We start from the raw sequence: 16,770 nt of genomic DNA on the forward strand, positions 1-16,770 counted from the left end.
CCCCAGAAAAACAACTAAAGGAAGTGGAGATAGGTAACCTTCCAGAAAAAGAATTCAGAATAATGATAGTGAAGATGATCCAGGACCTCGGAAAAAGAATGGAGGCAAAGATTGAGAAGATGCAAGAGATGTTTAACAAAGACCTAGAAGAATTAAAGAACAAACAAACAGAGATGAACAATACAATAACTGAATGAAAACTACACTAGAAGAAATGAATACCAGAAAAACTGAGGCAGAAGAACAGATAAGTGACCTGGAAGACAGAATGGTGGAATTCACTGCTGTGGAACAGAAAAAAGAGAAAAGAATGAAAAGAAATGAAGACAGTCTAAGAGACCTCTAGGACAACATTAAACGCAACAACATTCGCATTACAGGGGTTCCAGAAGGAGAGGAGAGAGAGAAAGGACCCGAGAAAATATCTGAAGAGATTATAGTCGAAAACTTCTCTAGGATGGGAAAGGAAATAGCCACCCAAGTCCAGGAAGGGCAGAGAGTCCCATACAGGAGAAACACGCCGAAACACATAGTAATCAAATTGGCAAAAATTAAAGACAAAGAAAAATTATTGAAAGCAGTAAGGAAAAAATGACAAATAACGTACAAGGGAACTCCCATAAGGTTAACAGCTGATTTCTCAGCAGAAACTCTACAAGTCAGAAGGGAGTGACATGATATAGTTAAAGTGATGAAAGGGAAGAACCTACAACCAAGATTACTCTACCTGGCAAGGATCTCATTCAGATTTGATGGAGAAATCAAAAGCTTTACAGACAAACAAAAGCTAAGAGAATTCAGCACCACCAAACCAGCTCTGCAACAAATGCTAAAGGAACTTCTCTAAGTGGGAAACACAAGAGAAGAAAAGGACCTACAAAAACAAACCCAAAACAATTAAGAAAATGGTCACAGGAACATACATATCGATAATTACCTGAAATATGAATGTATTAAAGGCTCCAACCAAAAGACACAGACTCGCTGAATGGATACAAAAACAAGACCCATATATATGCTGTCTACAAGAGACCCACTTCAGACCTAGGGACACATACAGACTGAAAGTGAGGGGATGGAAAAAGATAGTCCATGCAAATGGAAATCAAAAGAAAGCTGGAGGGCTTCCCTGGTGGCGCAGTGGTTAAGAATCTGCCTGCCAATGCAGGGGACATGGGTTCGAGCCCTGGTCTGGGAAGATCCCAGATGCCGCAGAGCAACTAAGCCCGTGAGCCACAACTACTGAGCCAGCGCGTCTGGAGCCTGTGCTCCGCAACGGGAGAGGCTGTGACAGTGAGAGGCCTGCGCACTGCGATGAAGAGTGGTCCCTGCTCTGCGCAACTGGAGAAAGCCCTCACACAGAAACGAAGACCCAACACAGCCATAAATAAATAAATAAATTTTAAAAAAAAAGAAAGCTGGAGTAGCAATACTCATATTAGATAAAATAGATAAAATATCAGATAAAATAGACTTTGAAATAAAGAATGTTACAAGAGACAAGGAAGGACACTACATAATGATCAAGGGACCAATCCAAGTAGACATAACAATTATAAATATGTATGCATCCAACACAGGAGCACCTCAATACATAAGGCAACTGCTAACACCTATAAAAGAGGAACTCGACACTAACACAACAATAGTGGGGGACTTTAACACCTCACTTACACCAATGGACAGATCATCCAAAATGAAAATAAATAAGGAAACAGAAGCTTTAAATGACACAACAGAGCTGATAGATATAATTGATATTTATAGGACATTCCATGCAAAAACGGCAGATTACACTTTCTTCTCAAGTGCGCATGGAACATTCTCCAGGATAGATCACATCTTGGGTCACAAATCAAGCCTCAGTAAATTTAGAAAATTGAAATCATATCAAGCATCTTTTCTGACCACAACGCTATGAGATTAGAAGTGAATTACAAGGAAAAAACGTAAAAAACACAAACACATGGAGGCTAAACAATACGTTACTAAATAACCAAGAGATCACTGAAGAAATCAAAGAGGAAATCAAAAAATACCTAGAGACAAATGACAATGAAAACACGATGATCCAAAACCTATGTGATGCAGCAAAAGCAGTTCTAAGAGGGAAGTTTATAGCTATACAAGCCTACCTCAGTAAACAAGAAAAATCTCAAATAAACAATCTAACCTTACACCTAAAGGAACTAGAGAAAGAAGAACAAACAAAACCCAAAGTTAGCAGAAGGAAAGAAATCATAAAGATCAGAGCAGAAATAAATGAAATAGAAACAAAGAAAACAATAGCAAAGATCAATAAAACTAAAAGTTGGTTCTTTGAGAAGATAAACAAAATTGATAAACCATTAGCCAGACTCATCAAGAAAAAGAGGGAGAGGACTCAAATCAATAAAATTAGAAATGAAAAAGAAGAAGTCACAACAGACACTGCAGAAATACAAACATCCTAAGAGACTACTACAAGCAACTCTATGCCAATAAAACGGACAACCTGGAAGAAATGGACAAATTCTTAGAAAGGTATATAACCTTCCAAGACTGAACCAGGAAGAAATAGAAAATATGAACAGACCAATCACAAGTAATGAAATTGAAACTGTGATTAAAATTCTTCCAACAAACAAAAGTCCAGGACCAGATGGCTTCACAGGTGAATTCTATAAAACATTTAGAGAAGAGCTAACAGCCATCCTTCTCAAACTCTTCCAAAAAATTGCAGAGAAAGGAACACTCCTAAATTCATTCTATGAGGCCACCATCACCCTGACACCAAAACCAGACAAAGATACTACAAAAAAAGAAAATTACAGACCAATATCACTGATGAATATAGATGCAAAATTCCTCAACAAAATACTAGCAAACAGAATCCAACAACACATTAAAAGGATCATACACCATGATCAAGTGGGATTTATCCCAGGGATGCAAGGATTCTTCAATATATGCAAATCAATCAATGTGATACACCGTATTAACAAACTGAAGAATAAAAACCATATGATCATCTCAATAGATGCAAAAAAAGCTTTTGACAAAATTCAACACCCATTAATGATAAAAACTCTCCAGAAAGTGGGCACAGAGGGAACCTACCTCAACATAATAAAGGCCATATACGACAAACCCACAGCAAACATCATTCTCAATGGTGAAAAACTGAAAGCATTTCCTCTAAGATCAGGAACAAGACAAGGATGCCCATTCTCACCACTATTATTCAACATAGTTTTGGAAGTCCTAGCCACGGCAATCAGAGAAGAAAAAGAAATAAAAGGAATACAAATTGGAAAAGAAGAAGTAAAACTGTCACTGTTTGCAGATGACATGATACTATACATAGAGAATCCTAAAGATGCCACCAGAAAACTACTACAGCTAATCAATGAGTTTGGTAAAGTTGCAGGATACAAAATTAATGCACAGAAATCCCTTGCATTCCTATACATTAATGATGAAAAATCTGAAAGAGAAATTAAGGAAACACTCCCATTAACCATTGCAACAAAAAGAATAAAATACCTAGGAATAAACCTACCTAGGGAGACAAAAGACCTGTATGCAGAAAACTATAAGACACTGATGAAAGAAATTAAAGATGATACCAACAGATGGAGAGATATACCATGTTCTTGGATTGGAAGAATCAATATTGTGAAAATGACTATACTACCCAAAGCAATCTACAGATTCAATGCAATCCCTATGAAATTACCAATGGCATTTTTTATGGAACTAGAAAAAAAAATCTTAAAATTTGTATGGAGACACAAAAGACCCCGAATAGCCAAAGCAGTCTTGAGGGAAAAAAAACGGAGCTGGAGGAATCAGACTCCCTGACTTCAGACTATACTACAAAGCTACAGTAATCAAGAAAATATGGTACTGACACAAAAACAGAAACATAGATCAATGGAACAAGATAGAAAGCCCAGAGATAAACCCACGCACCTATGGTCAACTAATCTATGACAAAGGAGGCAAGCATATACAATGGAGAAAAGACAGCCTCTTCAATAAGTGGTGCTGGGAAAACTGGACAGCTACATGTGAAAGAATGAAATTAGAATGCTCCCTAACACCATACACAAAAATAAACTCAAAATGGATTAGAGACCTAAATGTAAGACCGGACACTATAAAACTCTTAGAGGAAAACATAGGAAGGACACTCTTTGACATAAATCATAGCAAGATCTTTTTTGATCCACCTCCTAGAGTAACGGAAATAAAAACAAAAATGAACAAATGGGACCTAATGAAACTTAAAAGCTTTTGCACAGCAAAGGAAACCATAAACAAGATGAAAAGACAACCCTCAGAATGGGAGAAAATATTTGCAAATGAATCAACAGACAAAGGATTAATCTTCAAAATATATAAACAGCTCATGCAGCTCAATATTAAGAAAACAAACAACCTAATCCAAAAATGGGCAGAAGACCTAAATAGACATTTCTCCAAAGAAGACATACAGATGGCCAAGAAGCACATGAAAAGCTGCTCAACATCACTAATTATTAGAGAAATGCAAATCAAAACTACAATGAGGTATCACCTCACACCAGTTAGAATGGGCATCATCAGAAAATCTACAAACAACAAATGCTGGAGAGGGTGTGGCGAAAAGGGAACCCTCTTGCACTGTTGGTGGGAATGTAAATTGATACAGCCACTTTGGAGAACAGTATGGAGGTTCCTTAAAAAACTAAAAATAGAATTACCATATGATCCAGCAATCCCACTACTGGGCATATATCCAGAGAAAACCATAATTCAAAAAGATACATGCACCCCAATGTTCACTGCAGCACTATTTACAATAGCCAGGTCATGGAAGCAACCTAAATGCCCATCGACAGATTAACGGATAAAGAAGATGTGGTACATATATAGAATGGAATATTACTCAGCCATAAAAAGGAACGAAATTGAGTCATTTGTTGAGACGTGGATGGATCTAGAGACTGTCATACAGAGACTGTCATACAGAGTGAAGTAAGTCAGAAAGAGAAAAACAAATATCGTATATTAACGCATGTATGTGGAACCTAGAAAAATGGTACAGATATTCCGGTTTGCAGCACAGAAGTTGAGACACAGATGTAGAGAACAAACGTATGGATGCCAAGGGGGGAAAGCTGCGGGGGGTCGGGAGGGGGGGCAGGGATGGTGGTGTGATGAATTGGGCAGTTGGGATTGACATGTGTACACTGATGTGTATAAAACTGATGACTATTAAGAACCTGCTGTATAAAAAAATAAATTAAATTAAATTTAAAAATTAAAAAAAAACGAATATTAAACTTTCTTTGGGTTATTTGTATGGAAATATGTTAATATAAATGTTTCAGACATTACATGAAATTCCTAAAAATCTTATATGTTCTGGTATAATGTTATGTCATAATTCTAGCTATTATTTTAAAATGTATATCTCAGAAATAACTAAATTACCTTGTCAATTGTATTATTATGAACTTTCATCAAATCTTTAACCGTGGTCATTTTTAAGTCTTTTGTCATTTACAGACAGTTCTGGGTGTACTCTGATGCTTTTGCAAAAATGTTCCTATAAAAGGTTTTCATCTTCAAGGAATTCATGAAAAAGACTCTGACAAGTACAGGTTTCTGGTAACTGACTATACTGCTGAACTGAATGAATAAGCATTTTCAGAACTCTAATGGAAAACTGATGAATTCATAAAAGTGCTAACAAAAGATCAAGATGAAAAAAAAATTAATTACATGGGACTGAGTGAACTGATGAGGATGATTATAATTTTTGTGACTTTCTGTTTGAATTAAAAAAAAAGAAAAAGAAACTTAAAAAAAAATTTAGAACAGTGAGACAAGGTAAATCTTTGTTGAAAAAATAAAGAAATATCAATTTAAAAAAAAAAAACCAAAAACGTAATGAATTGGTTCCGTCATCCTCTGAAAGTGACTTCCTTTAAAAAAAAAAAGTATCATTATGCACTCAAGGATTTAAACATACTTGATGGGTTTCTATCAATCTTTGATCAGTGAGAGGCTTTTCAAGTTATTTCTCTGGGCTTTATGAAATGACCCTAGTAGCTTGTAATAGCTTCCTTGCTTTCCACTATGACATAATGTTCCAGCTCATCTTGGACGTTTCTTGCAAGAGACATAGAATCAACCATTTCACCTGAAAGGTTTGATTTCTTTTAAGGTGGAATGTTTTTCCAAGAATACAATCTGGGTGGTGTTTTCCCTAGTCCTCATCAGTGGTCACAGTTAAGAAATAAACATACATACTTGTGTGTATTTTTGTAACATACAATAACTAATGAGCTCACACCAGTCCTTTCAATTAAAACTCAGACTTATCAATTTTTCTTACTTAACCTCCACAGTATTACATCTATATATCCTTTCTTCCACAACAAGAATCCTACATATTCAAAGGCAATGGAATTAATATATCCAAAAATTACTCACTTATTTGATCCAAAATTATAAATATTCATACCAATACACCACTGTAGTCACTATAAAGAGTTGAACAAAATTTTTGCATATAATACCTCTAACTTTCACTCTATTTTTAAAATTTTATTTTATTTTATTATTTATTTATTCTTTTTTTGCCCGCTCTGCAAGGCATGTGGAATCTTAGTTCCCCGACCAGGGATTGAATCCATGCCCCTTGTAATGGAAGCACGGCATCTTAACCACTGGACCACCAGGGAAGTCCTTTCACTCTATTTTTTAGAGTGGTGCTTTACCTACATTATCTAGACATTATATACCATACTCTCAATCTTAATCCTCCTTTAGTTTTAATACAAGTTAATTATATGTTTAATGCTCTTCACCAAGTCTTATTTTGTTATATCGCTCATCATTTTGATTATCTAAAGCTCAGCCACTAGATCATTTTCAGAATGACTCAGGGAAACAGTATTTCTTGATTTCTTGCATGTTAATAAAATTTGTCTATGGCTTTGTATGAGGAAAATCACTTTTGCTGGGGAGAAAAATCACTGGCTCACACCTTCTTACTTTCAATATCTTAAAAATACTATTCCATTTAATTCTGACAGGGAGTGTTGCTGTGAGAAAGCCTAATGTGAATCTAATTTTCTTTTCCTTTTAAAAAGTCATTTATTTTATTCTTAAAGGAATATTTTCCTTTTTCTATAGAGTGATTTTACTTATATCTTGTATAAGCTTTAGCTTATATTACCAGGTACATAATGTTCTCTATCTGTTGTTTCAAATCTTCTTTTAAGAAACTTTTCCTGAATTATAGTTCCTCATATTTGTCCTATTCCTTTATGTAAGTTATCTTCCTAAGAGTCTTTTTTAATCTATGTGTTTTTTCTTCTTTGCCTATCTTTAATATTTGTTACTTTCTCTCAAATCCTGTTCATCTTTTTACATTTCTTTTTAGTCCTTAAATTTTTCCCCCTTTTCAACTTCTGTTTAAAGATCTTTTCTGTTTACTCACTCTTTTGTCCCTTCTAGTTTAGCTAGCTTTTCTGAAATGATTTTTTTCTTTTATTTATAATTCTTTCCTCAGTTCTGGCATCTCATCTCTGAACTTTCTAATTTTAATATATGTTGGTCTTTGACATGTGATACTGGTGTCTCAATTAGTGATAGTGCATTTTAAAATGGAAGTTTAATCTGTTCTATGATCATATCTTGCTGGGGAGATTTTTATGTAAGGACATTATTCTGTTCCTCACTTTTTTTCTTCAGCTTTTTCCAGGTATAATTAACAAACAAATTTGAAAGATACATAAAGTGTACATAGTAATGATATGATACACACATAAATTGTGAAAGAATACCCCTCATCTAGTTATTTATCACATCTCACACATTTGGGGGGGGTTTGTTTTACTTTTTAGGGTTTCGTGTTTTTGGTGTTTTTTTTGGTTAGAATATTTAAGTTCTACTCTCGTAACAAATTTCAATTACACAGTACAGTGTTATCAACGATTGTCACAATATTATACAGCTGACCCTTGAATAACACAGGGATTAAAGGTGCAAACCCCTGCATCTGTGTATAACTTTACAGTTGTAACTCCCATATCTGAGGTTCCACATCCGCAGGTTCAACCAAGCACAAATCATGTAGTACTGTAGTACATATTTATTTTTAAAAACCTGCATATAAATGGACCCGCATAGTTCAAACCCATGTTGTTCACAAGTCAACTGTATACTAAATCCTCAGACCTTATTCATCTTATAGCTGAAAGTTTACACCCTTCCATCAACTCCTTCCTATTTCCTCCAATCTCCTGACAGCCACTTTTCTTCTGTTTCTATGAGTTTGACTTTTTTTTTTTTTAAGATTCCACATATATGTAATACCATGCAATATTTGTCTTCCTCTATCTGGGTCATTTCAATGAGCATTATGGCCTCAAGGTCCATGCATGTTACCACAAACAGCAGGATGTCCTTCCTTCTCATGGCTGAACAATATTCTACTGAATGTGTATATACCACATCTTCTTTATCCATTCATCTGCTAACAGACACTTACATTGTTTCATGTATTGGATATTGTGAATAATGCTACTATGAAAATGTAAGTGCAGATATCTCCTCAGGATCCTGTTCTCATTTCCTCTGGATAAATACCCAGAAGTGGGATTACTGGATCATATGGAATTAATATTTTTCATTTTTTGAGGAGCCTCCATACTGTTTGCTTGTGGTGTCAAACACACACAAAAAATCATAACCAAGACCAATGTCAAGGAGCTTACGCTCTGTTCTTTTCTAAAAGTTTTATAGTTTCAGGTCTTCTACTGGAGTCTTTAAGCCACTCTGAGTTGATTTTGTGTGTGGTATAAGATAGGGATCTAGTTTCATCCTTTTGCATGTGGATATCCAGTTTTCCCAAACCATTTATTGAAAACACTATCCTTTCCCCATGGGATATTCTGGCTCCTCCCCCATAAATTGATTGACCAATTATGCATGGGTTTGTTTCTGGGCTCTCTATTCTGTTCCACTGATCTATGTGTCTGTTTTTATGCCAATACCATACCGTTTTGATTACTACAGCTTTGTAATACAGTTTGAAGTTAGAAAGTGTGATGCCTCCAGCTTTATTCTTTCTCAAGATTCCGTTGGCTATTTGTGGTCTTTTGTAATTCCACACAAATTTTAGAATTGTTTGTTCTACTTCTGTGAAAAATGCCACTGGAACTTGGATATGGATTGCACTGCATCTGTAGATGGCTTTGGGTAGTACAGACGTTTTAACAAATTAATTTTTCTAATCTGTGAGCATAAAATATTTTTCAATTTATTTGTGTCTTCTTCAATTTCTTTCATCAGTGTCATAGCTTTCAGTGTACAGGTCTTTTACCTCCTTGGTTAAACTTAATATTAGGTATTTTATTCTTTCTGATGATATAGTAAATAAGATTTTCTTAATTTTGCTGACAGTTTATTATTAGCATACAGGAACATAGCTGATTTTTGTATACTGATTTTGTATCCTGCAATGTTACTGAATTTGTTTTTAGTTCTAACAGTTTTGTGGTGGTTTCTAGAATTTTCTATATATAACATCAGATCATCTGCAAATACAGCTTTACTTCTTCCTTTTTATTGAGATGCCTTTTCTTCTTTTCCTTGCCTAACTGCTCTGGTTAGGACCTCCAGTACTATGCTGAATAAAAGTGGCAAGAGTGGACATCCTTGTCTTGTTTTGACCTTAGAGGAAAAACTTTCAGCTTTCCTCTTTTGAATATGATATTAGCTGTGGGCTTGTCATATATAGCTTTCACTGTGTTGAGGTATGTTCCCTCTATACTCACTTCGTTGAGAGTTAATCATGAACGGATGCTGAATTTTGTCACATGCTTTTTCTGCACCTGTTGAGATGATTACATGATCATCACATCTCTTTTATCCTTCATTTTGTTAATGTGCTGAATCACATTGATTGATTTGCATATACTGAACCATCCTTGTACCCCTGGAATAAACTCCACTTGATCATGGTATATGATCCTTTTAATGTGGTGCTGAATTCAGTTTGCTAGTATTTAGTTGAGGATTTTTGCATCTATACTCATTAGGAATATTGCCTGTAATTTTCTTTTCTTGTAGGCTTCTTGTTTGGTTTTGATATCGAGGTAATGCTAGCCACTTAAAATGAGTTTGTAAGAGTTCCCTCCTCTTCTATTTTTCAGGAGACTTTGAGAAGGACTGGTACTAATTCTTTTTCAAATGTCTGGTAGAATTCACCAGTGAAGCCTTCTGGTCCTCAACTTTTGTTTTTTGGGAAGTTTTTGATTACTGATTTACTCTCCTTATAAATAACTGGTTTGCTCAAATTTTCTATTTCTTCATGATTCAGTCATGATCCATTTCTTCTAGGCTGTTCAATTTGATGGCATGTAATTGTTTACAGTAGTCTCTTATGATCCTTTCTATTTATGTAGTATCAGTTGAATGTCTCCTCCTGATTTTATTTGTCTTCTCTATTTCTTATTAAGTCTAGCTAAAGGTTTGTCTATTTTGTTTCTCTTTCAAAAAAGACAGCTCTTGCTTTCACTGATTTTTTCTATTGTCTTTTTAGTCTCTATTTCATTTATTTCCACTCTGATATATTATTCACTTCTTTCTGGCAACTTTGGGCTTAGTTTGTCCTCTGTTATCAAGTTCTTTGAGGTGTAAAGTTAGGTTGTTTGAGATCTTTCTCATTTCAAATGTAAGCATTTAGCACTATGAACTTCCCTCTTAGAACTTCCTTTTGCTGCATCCCGTAAGTTTTGGTAGGTTGTATTTCAATTTTTATTTGTCTCCAGATATTTTTGATTTCCCTTCTGACATTTTCCTTCAACCACAGGTTGTTCAGGAGAATCCTGTTTAATCTCCATGTATTTGTGAATTTTCCAATTTTCTTTTCTTGTTAATTGAGGTATAACTGACATACAACATAATATTAGCTTCAGGTTTACAACATAATGATTTGATATTGGTATATAACATATAATGATCACAAGTCTAGTTAACGTCCGTTGTCAAAGTACACATTTTCTTGTGATGAGAATCTTTGAGATTTACTCTTTTAGTAACTTTCAAATACGTAAAACAGTATTATTAACCATAGTCACAATGCTGTGTATTACATCCCCAGGACTTACTTATTTTATAACTGGAAGTTTGTATTTTTTGACTCCCTTCAACCATTTCACTAACCCCCATACCCTGCCTATGGCAACCACCAATCTGTTCTCTGTATCTATGAGCTTGGTTTTTTGTTCGTTTGTTGTTTAGATTCAACATGTAAGTGAGATAATATGGTATTTCTTTCTCTGTCTGACTTATTTCACTTAGCATGATGCCCTCAAGGTACATTCATGTTGTCACAAATAGCAATACTTCATTCTTTTTTATGGCTGAATAATATTCCATTGTACATATATACTACATCTTCTTTATCCATCCATCAATGGACACTTGGGTTGTTTCCTTATCTTGGTGATTGTAAATAACGTTGCAATGAACATAGGGGTGTATGTATCTTTTCAAGTTAAGTGTTTTTTTCTTCATATACCCAGAAGTGGAATGGCTGGACCATATGGCAGTTCTATTTTTAATTCTTTGAGGAACTTCTACACTGTTTTCCATGGTGGCTGCACCATTTACATTCCCATCAACAGTGCACAAGTGTTCCCTTTTCTCCACATCCTCACCAACACTTGTTATTTCTTGTCTTTTTGAAAAAAGCCACTCTAACAAGTATGAGGTGATAATTTTCCAGTTTTCTTCTTGTAACTGATTTCTAGTTTCATACCACTGTGGTCAGAAAAGATATCTGTTATGATTTCAACCTTCTTAAATTTATTAAGACTTGTTTTGTGGCCTAACATATAATCTGTTCTCCAGAGTGTTCCACGTGTGCTCTAGAAGAATGTGTATTCTGGTGCTGTTAGATGGAATGTTTCTTAACATCTCTTAAGTACACCTAGTCTAACATGTAGTTTAAGTCCAATATTTGCTTACTGATTTTTGCCTGGGTGATCTATCCACTACTGAAAGTGGGGTACTGAAGTCCCTACTATTGTTGTATTGCTGTCTATTACTCTCTCCAGGCCTGTTAATATTTGCATCATATATAGAGGTGCTCCTATGTTGGGTGTATAAACAAAATTATATCTTCTTGGACTGACTCCATTATCACTATATAATGACCTTTTTTGTCTCTTGTTACAGTCTGCAGCTTAGAATCTATTTTGTTTCATATAAGTATAGCTTCCCTGCTTTCTTTCAGTTTCCATTCATATGGAATACATTTTTCCATCCCTTTACTTTCAAAGTGTGTGTTTCCTTAAGGCTAAAGTGAGTCTCTTGCAGGCAACATACAGTGAGTCTTGTGTTTTTATCCATTCAGCTACTCTACATGTTTTCATTGCAGAATATAGTCCATTTCCATATAAAGTAATTATTGATAGGTATAGGCTTCCTATTGCCATTTTGTTGCTGTCTGGCTGTTTTGTATTTCAACTGTTCCCTTCTTCTCTTCCTCTCTTTGTGATTTGATGATTTTTCTATTAATCTTTTGTATATCTAGGACAGGTTTTTGTTTTCGATTACCATTAGGCTTACATAAGATGTCGAGCCCAGCAGAGCTCAGCACAGAGGGAGCAGTCAGAATTGCTCATCTCCCAGTCTTTCCCTAAAAGAGGTCTATTTTCATACTTTAAAAGCTGCTGTCTAATGCTCAGGCTTCTAACTTGGCAGACATCCAGGGGCTAAGTGCAATCCTCCTAGGAGACCAGGGAAGCCAGCAGATACTGCCTCTGCCTTCTCCCACTAGCCCACTCCAAATCTCCAGTATTTCCACACAGAATCAGCTTGTACACACATCTGGTACCCCAGATTTCATGGATGCCACTCAAACAATGGGCCCCTGGCTCGCCTGGCTTTGAAAGTCAACAGGGCTTGCACTGACAAATCCCACAGGACTATGGCAAATAATGAAGCAGTTTTTAATGGGTACAGGAGGAACCTCTTCCACAGCTATAAGCTGGGTCCAGAGCAGAAGGAGCAGGCAAAAAAAGCCTATCTCCAACATTCTCCATAGAAGGGCTCAAACTACATGCATATTCCCTGCTGCCTGGGGGTCTGACTTCCAAACAGGGTTCACCTAGGTACCGACTGCAATCCTCCTCTATGGAACACTTGACAAATCCTGGCACACACTCAACTACTGGGAGCAAGAAGCACAAAGAAGGCAGCTTGGACAATCACAAAGGTTTGAGAGACAACCAAGAGCTCAGGCCAAGCTGAATGCTAAGGTTCATATCCTACACAAGACTCCTCTGTCAAGACTGGGAGAGGTGGCTGTTTTATCTAACGCACAGAAACCAACACAGAGAGTCAAGGAAAATGAAGAAACAAGGGAATATGTTTCAAACAAACAAACCAAAAAAACCCCTCCAGAAACAGACTTCATAATGAAACAAAGATACATAATTTCCGTGATTAAGAGTTCAAAACAACAATCATAAATATGCTCACTGAGGTCAGGAGAACAATGCATGAACAAAGTGAGAATTTCAACAACAAAAAAAATAAAAAGAGAACAAAGTACCAAACAGAAATCAGAGAGCCGAAGAATGCAGTAACTGAAATAAAGAATTCAATAGAGGGGTACAAGAGTACACTAGATCAAGTGGAAGAAAGGGTCAGCAGACTCAAAGACAGGGCAGTAGAATTCATCCAGTCAGAGAAGCAGAAAGAAAAAACAATAAAAGGAAGTGAAAATAGCTTAAGGGACTTATGGGACACCATCAAGTGGACTACTATTTGCATGCCAGTGGTCCCCGAAGGAGAGGATAGAGAGAAAGGGGAAGAAAGCTTATCCCAAAATAATGGCTGAAAACTTCCCCAACCTGGGGAAATAAACAGACATCCAGAAACAGGAAGCCCAGAAACTTCCAAAAAAGGTGAGTCCAAAAGGACCCACACCAAGACACATTATAAATAAAATGTCAGAAGTTAAAGACAAGGAGAGAATCTTGAAAGTAGCAAGAGAAAAACAAGTTGTCTCACACAAGGGAACCCCCATAAGACTATCAGTAGATTTTTCAGCAGAAACCTTGCAGGCCAGAAGGGAGTGACATGATACAGTCAAAGTGCTGAAAGAAAAAACTGCCAACCAAGAATACTCTACCCAGCAAAGCTGTCCTTCAGAATGAAAAGAGATAAAGAGTTTTCCATACAAGCAAAAGCTGAAGGAGTTCATCACCACTGTATCGGCCTTAAAAGAAATGTTAAAGGTACTTCTTCAAGATGAAACAAGAGTGCTAATTAGTAACAGGAAAACATATGAAAGTATAAATCTCATTGGTAAAGATAAATATAGGGTTAATTCAGAATATTCTAATGCCGTAATGGTGGTGAGCAAATCACTTAAAAGCGAAAGTACTAAAAATAACTAACTATAATAATGTGTTAATGGATACACAAGGTATAAAGACATGCATTGTGACATCATAAACACTAAATGTTTGGGAAAAAAATGTAGAGTTTAAGTACACGGTTTTTTTTGTTTGTTTGTTTTCTGGTTTTTCTTTTTGGCCGCACCACGCAGCATGAAGGATCGTAGTTCCCCAACCAGGGATTGAACCCAAGCCCCCTGCTGTGGAAGCGTGGAGTCTTAACCATTGGACTGCCAGGGAAGTCCCTAAGTACGCATTTAAAGTTTAGTTGTTATTAGCTTAAAATACTGTTATAAATGTAAGATATTCTTCATAGTAACCTTAAATGAGATTTTATACCTTGAAACTTTTATGTTTCTATTTTTGTGAAATTAGTTTTCCTGAACTTTTAGAACATAGTGGTGTTCAGCATAGTTTTTCTAACTTTACAGAATTCACTCTTCTGTTTTCACATGTTAAAAACTATGGTAGCTTCCTTTCTGAGATATCCCAGCTCTTCCTCTGCCCATCCTTATCTGAACCTTCTCTTTCCTTCTCCTTTCATTCCTTAATTTTCCCTACTGTGCTGAATTTTGATGTTCTTCTATTCAACTTTGTCTCTACTCTGTAGTACCCTGTCCTGGTAGAGAACTCTAGCAGGTCTGTTTTGAGAATTCTCTGGAGCCAGACTGCTCTATCCTCTTCTGTCTTTACCACGGACACACTGCACTTGCCTCATATTGGAGTGGGCAACCCCCCACTCTCTCATTTCAGCTACTGCTCTTAATATAGCTCACTACACTGTCTAGTAAATAGCTGGGGCTATTTTGGAGGTCCCCTGCTTTTAAGTTCAGTGAAATACTTTACTCACTCTCTCAGCTTACTCTTGCACAGACAGTAATACTATGGAGGTCTTGTGGCTGTTAGTGGTCTGCACTTACCTGCTTTCATTTCTGGATGCCTGAGGTTAACTTTACGGTAAGTATTCAGATTTGCTATCTTGTTCCATTGGTTTTTGTGTGGGTATTCCGAGAGAGTCAAAAACCTACGGAGTGGTCATATTCACTTCCTAGTATCCCTCTCAAAGACAAATTTGAAGCTCAAACACAGCAATTATGTTGTTATATTCATCATATACTTATCAATTTTTTTGACACTTATTTCTAATTATTTTTAAACCATCCTGTTGTGAGTCATTTCATTCTTTTTTGCAACAAGGCAAAAAATTCTCTCACTCCATGATTTTAAAAAGTTCACTTTAATATATTCTTTAAATCTTTCCTGGTTTTCAACACTTATAAATGCTTCCTGACTCATAGTTCAGATAAGTTACAAATGTGTACACTTTGAAAAATTCCTTCAACTACCTAAGGCTCCCTGCTTCTATTGAGGTCTTAAAATGAGACCACTAGAAACCTAAATAATCTTCCAAACACAAGAATATAAAGTGTTTTTAAAAATCTGAACAGGACTTCCCTGGTGGCACAGTGGTTAAGAATCCGCCTGCCAATGCTGGGGACACGGGTTTGAGCCCTGGTCCGGGAAGATCCCACATGCCATGCAGCAACTAAGCCTGTGTGCCACAACTACTGAGCCCACATGCCACAACCACTGAAGCCCACGTGCCTAGAGCCCGTGCACTGCAACGAGAAGCCACCACAATAAGCCCGCTCGCCGCAACTAGAGAAAGACCACACGCAGCAACGAAGACCCAACGCAGCCTAAATAAATACATAAATAAATAAATAATTTTTAAAAATCTGAACATACACAACATTGTAAATCAACCATACTTCAATAAAAAATTTTTTAAAAAATCTGAACATGATCTGAATAGAAATTCCATGTTTATGTACTATAACTTTGTCTTCTGTGAATACTGGGGTATAGCATACATGCAGTAGGTTTTCTCCTGGTCTAGGGGTCAGCAAACTAGAGTCCACTGGCTCAAAAAAAGTTTTACTGGAACACAACCATGCCCATTCCCTTAGGTATTATATACAGCTTCTTTCACACCACAACAGCAGAGGTAAATAGCTGCAACAGAGATATGGCCCACAAAGCCTAAAATATTTACGATCTGGCCCTTCACAGAAAAAGTTGGCCAACCCTGTTCTGGTCTACAGATTTATCAAATGAGCTTCCACAAACAGCACCTGGGAGGTGGGTAAGTCTGAACAGGATGATTCTTTGTGACATTAGGTGCCCAGCACATTACAGGATGTTTAGCATCCCTGGCCCCCCAGGAACTAAAATGCTAGTAGTACTCCCAATCCCAGTGTTAACCAAAATTCTCCACACATTTCCAAACACTCTGCAAGAGAATGGAAGCACT

General features: G+C 36.4%; 1 protein-coding gene across 4 annotated transcripts in view; it reads right to left on the minus strand.

Annotated features, from left to right (window-relative positions):
- LRP6 (LDL receptor related protein 6) overlaps positions 1-16,770 on the minus strand; it is a 187,346-nt gene that overhangs the window by 92,462 nt on the left and 78,114 nt on the right. The window lies entirely within an intron of this gene.

This window comes from Balaenoptera musculus, chromosome 10 (assembly GCF_009873245.2).
Source record: "Balaenoptera musculus isolate JJ_BM4_2016_0621 chromosome 10, mBalMus1.pri.v3, whole genome shotgun sequence".
NCBI classification, from domain to species: Eukaryota; Metazoa; Chordata; class Mammalia; order Artiodactyla; family Balaenopteridae; genus Balaenoptera; species Balaenoptera musculus.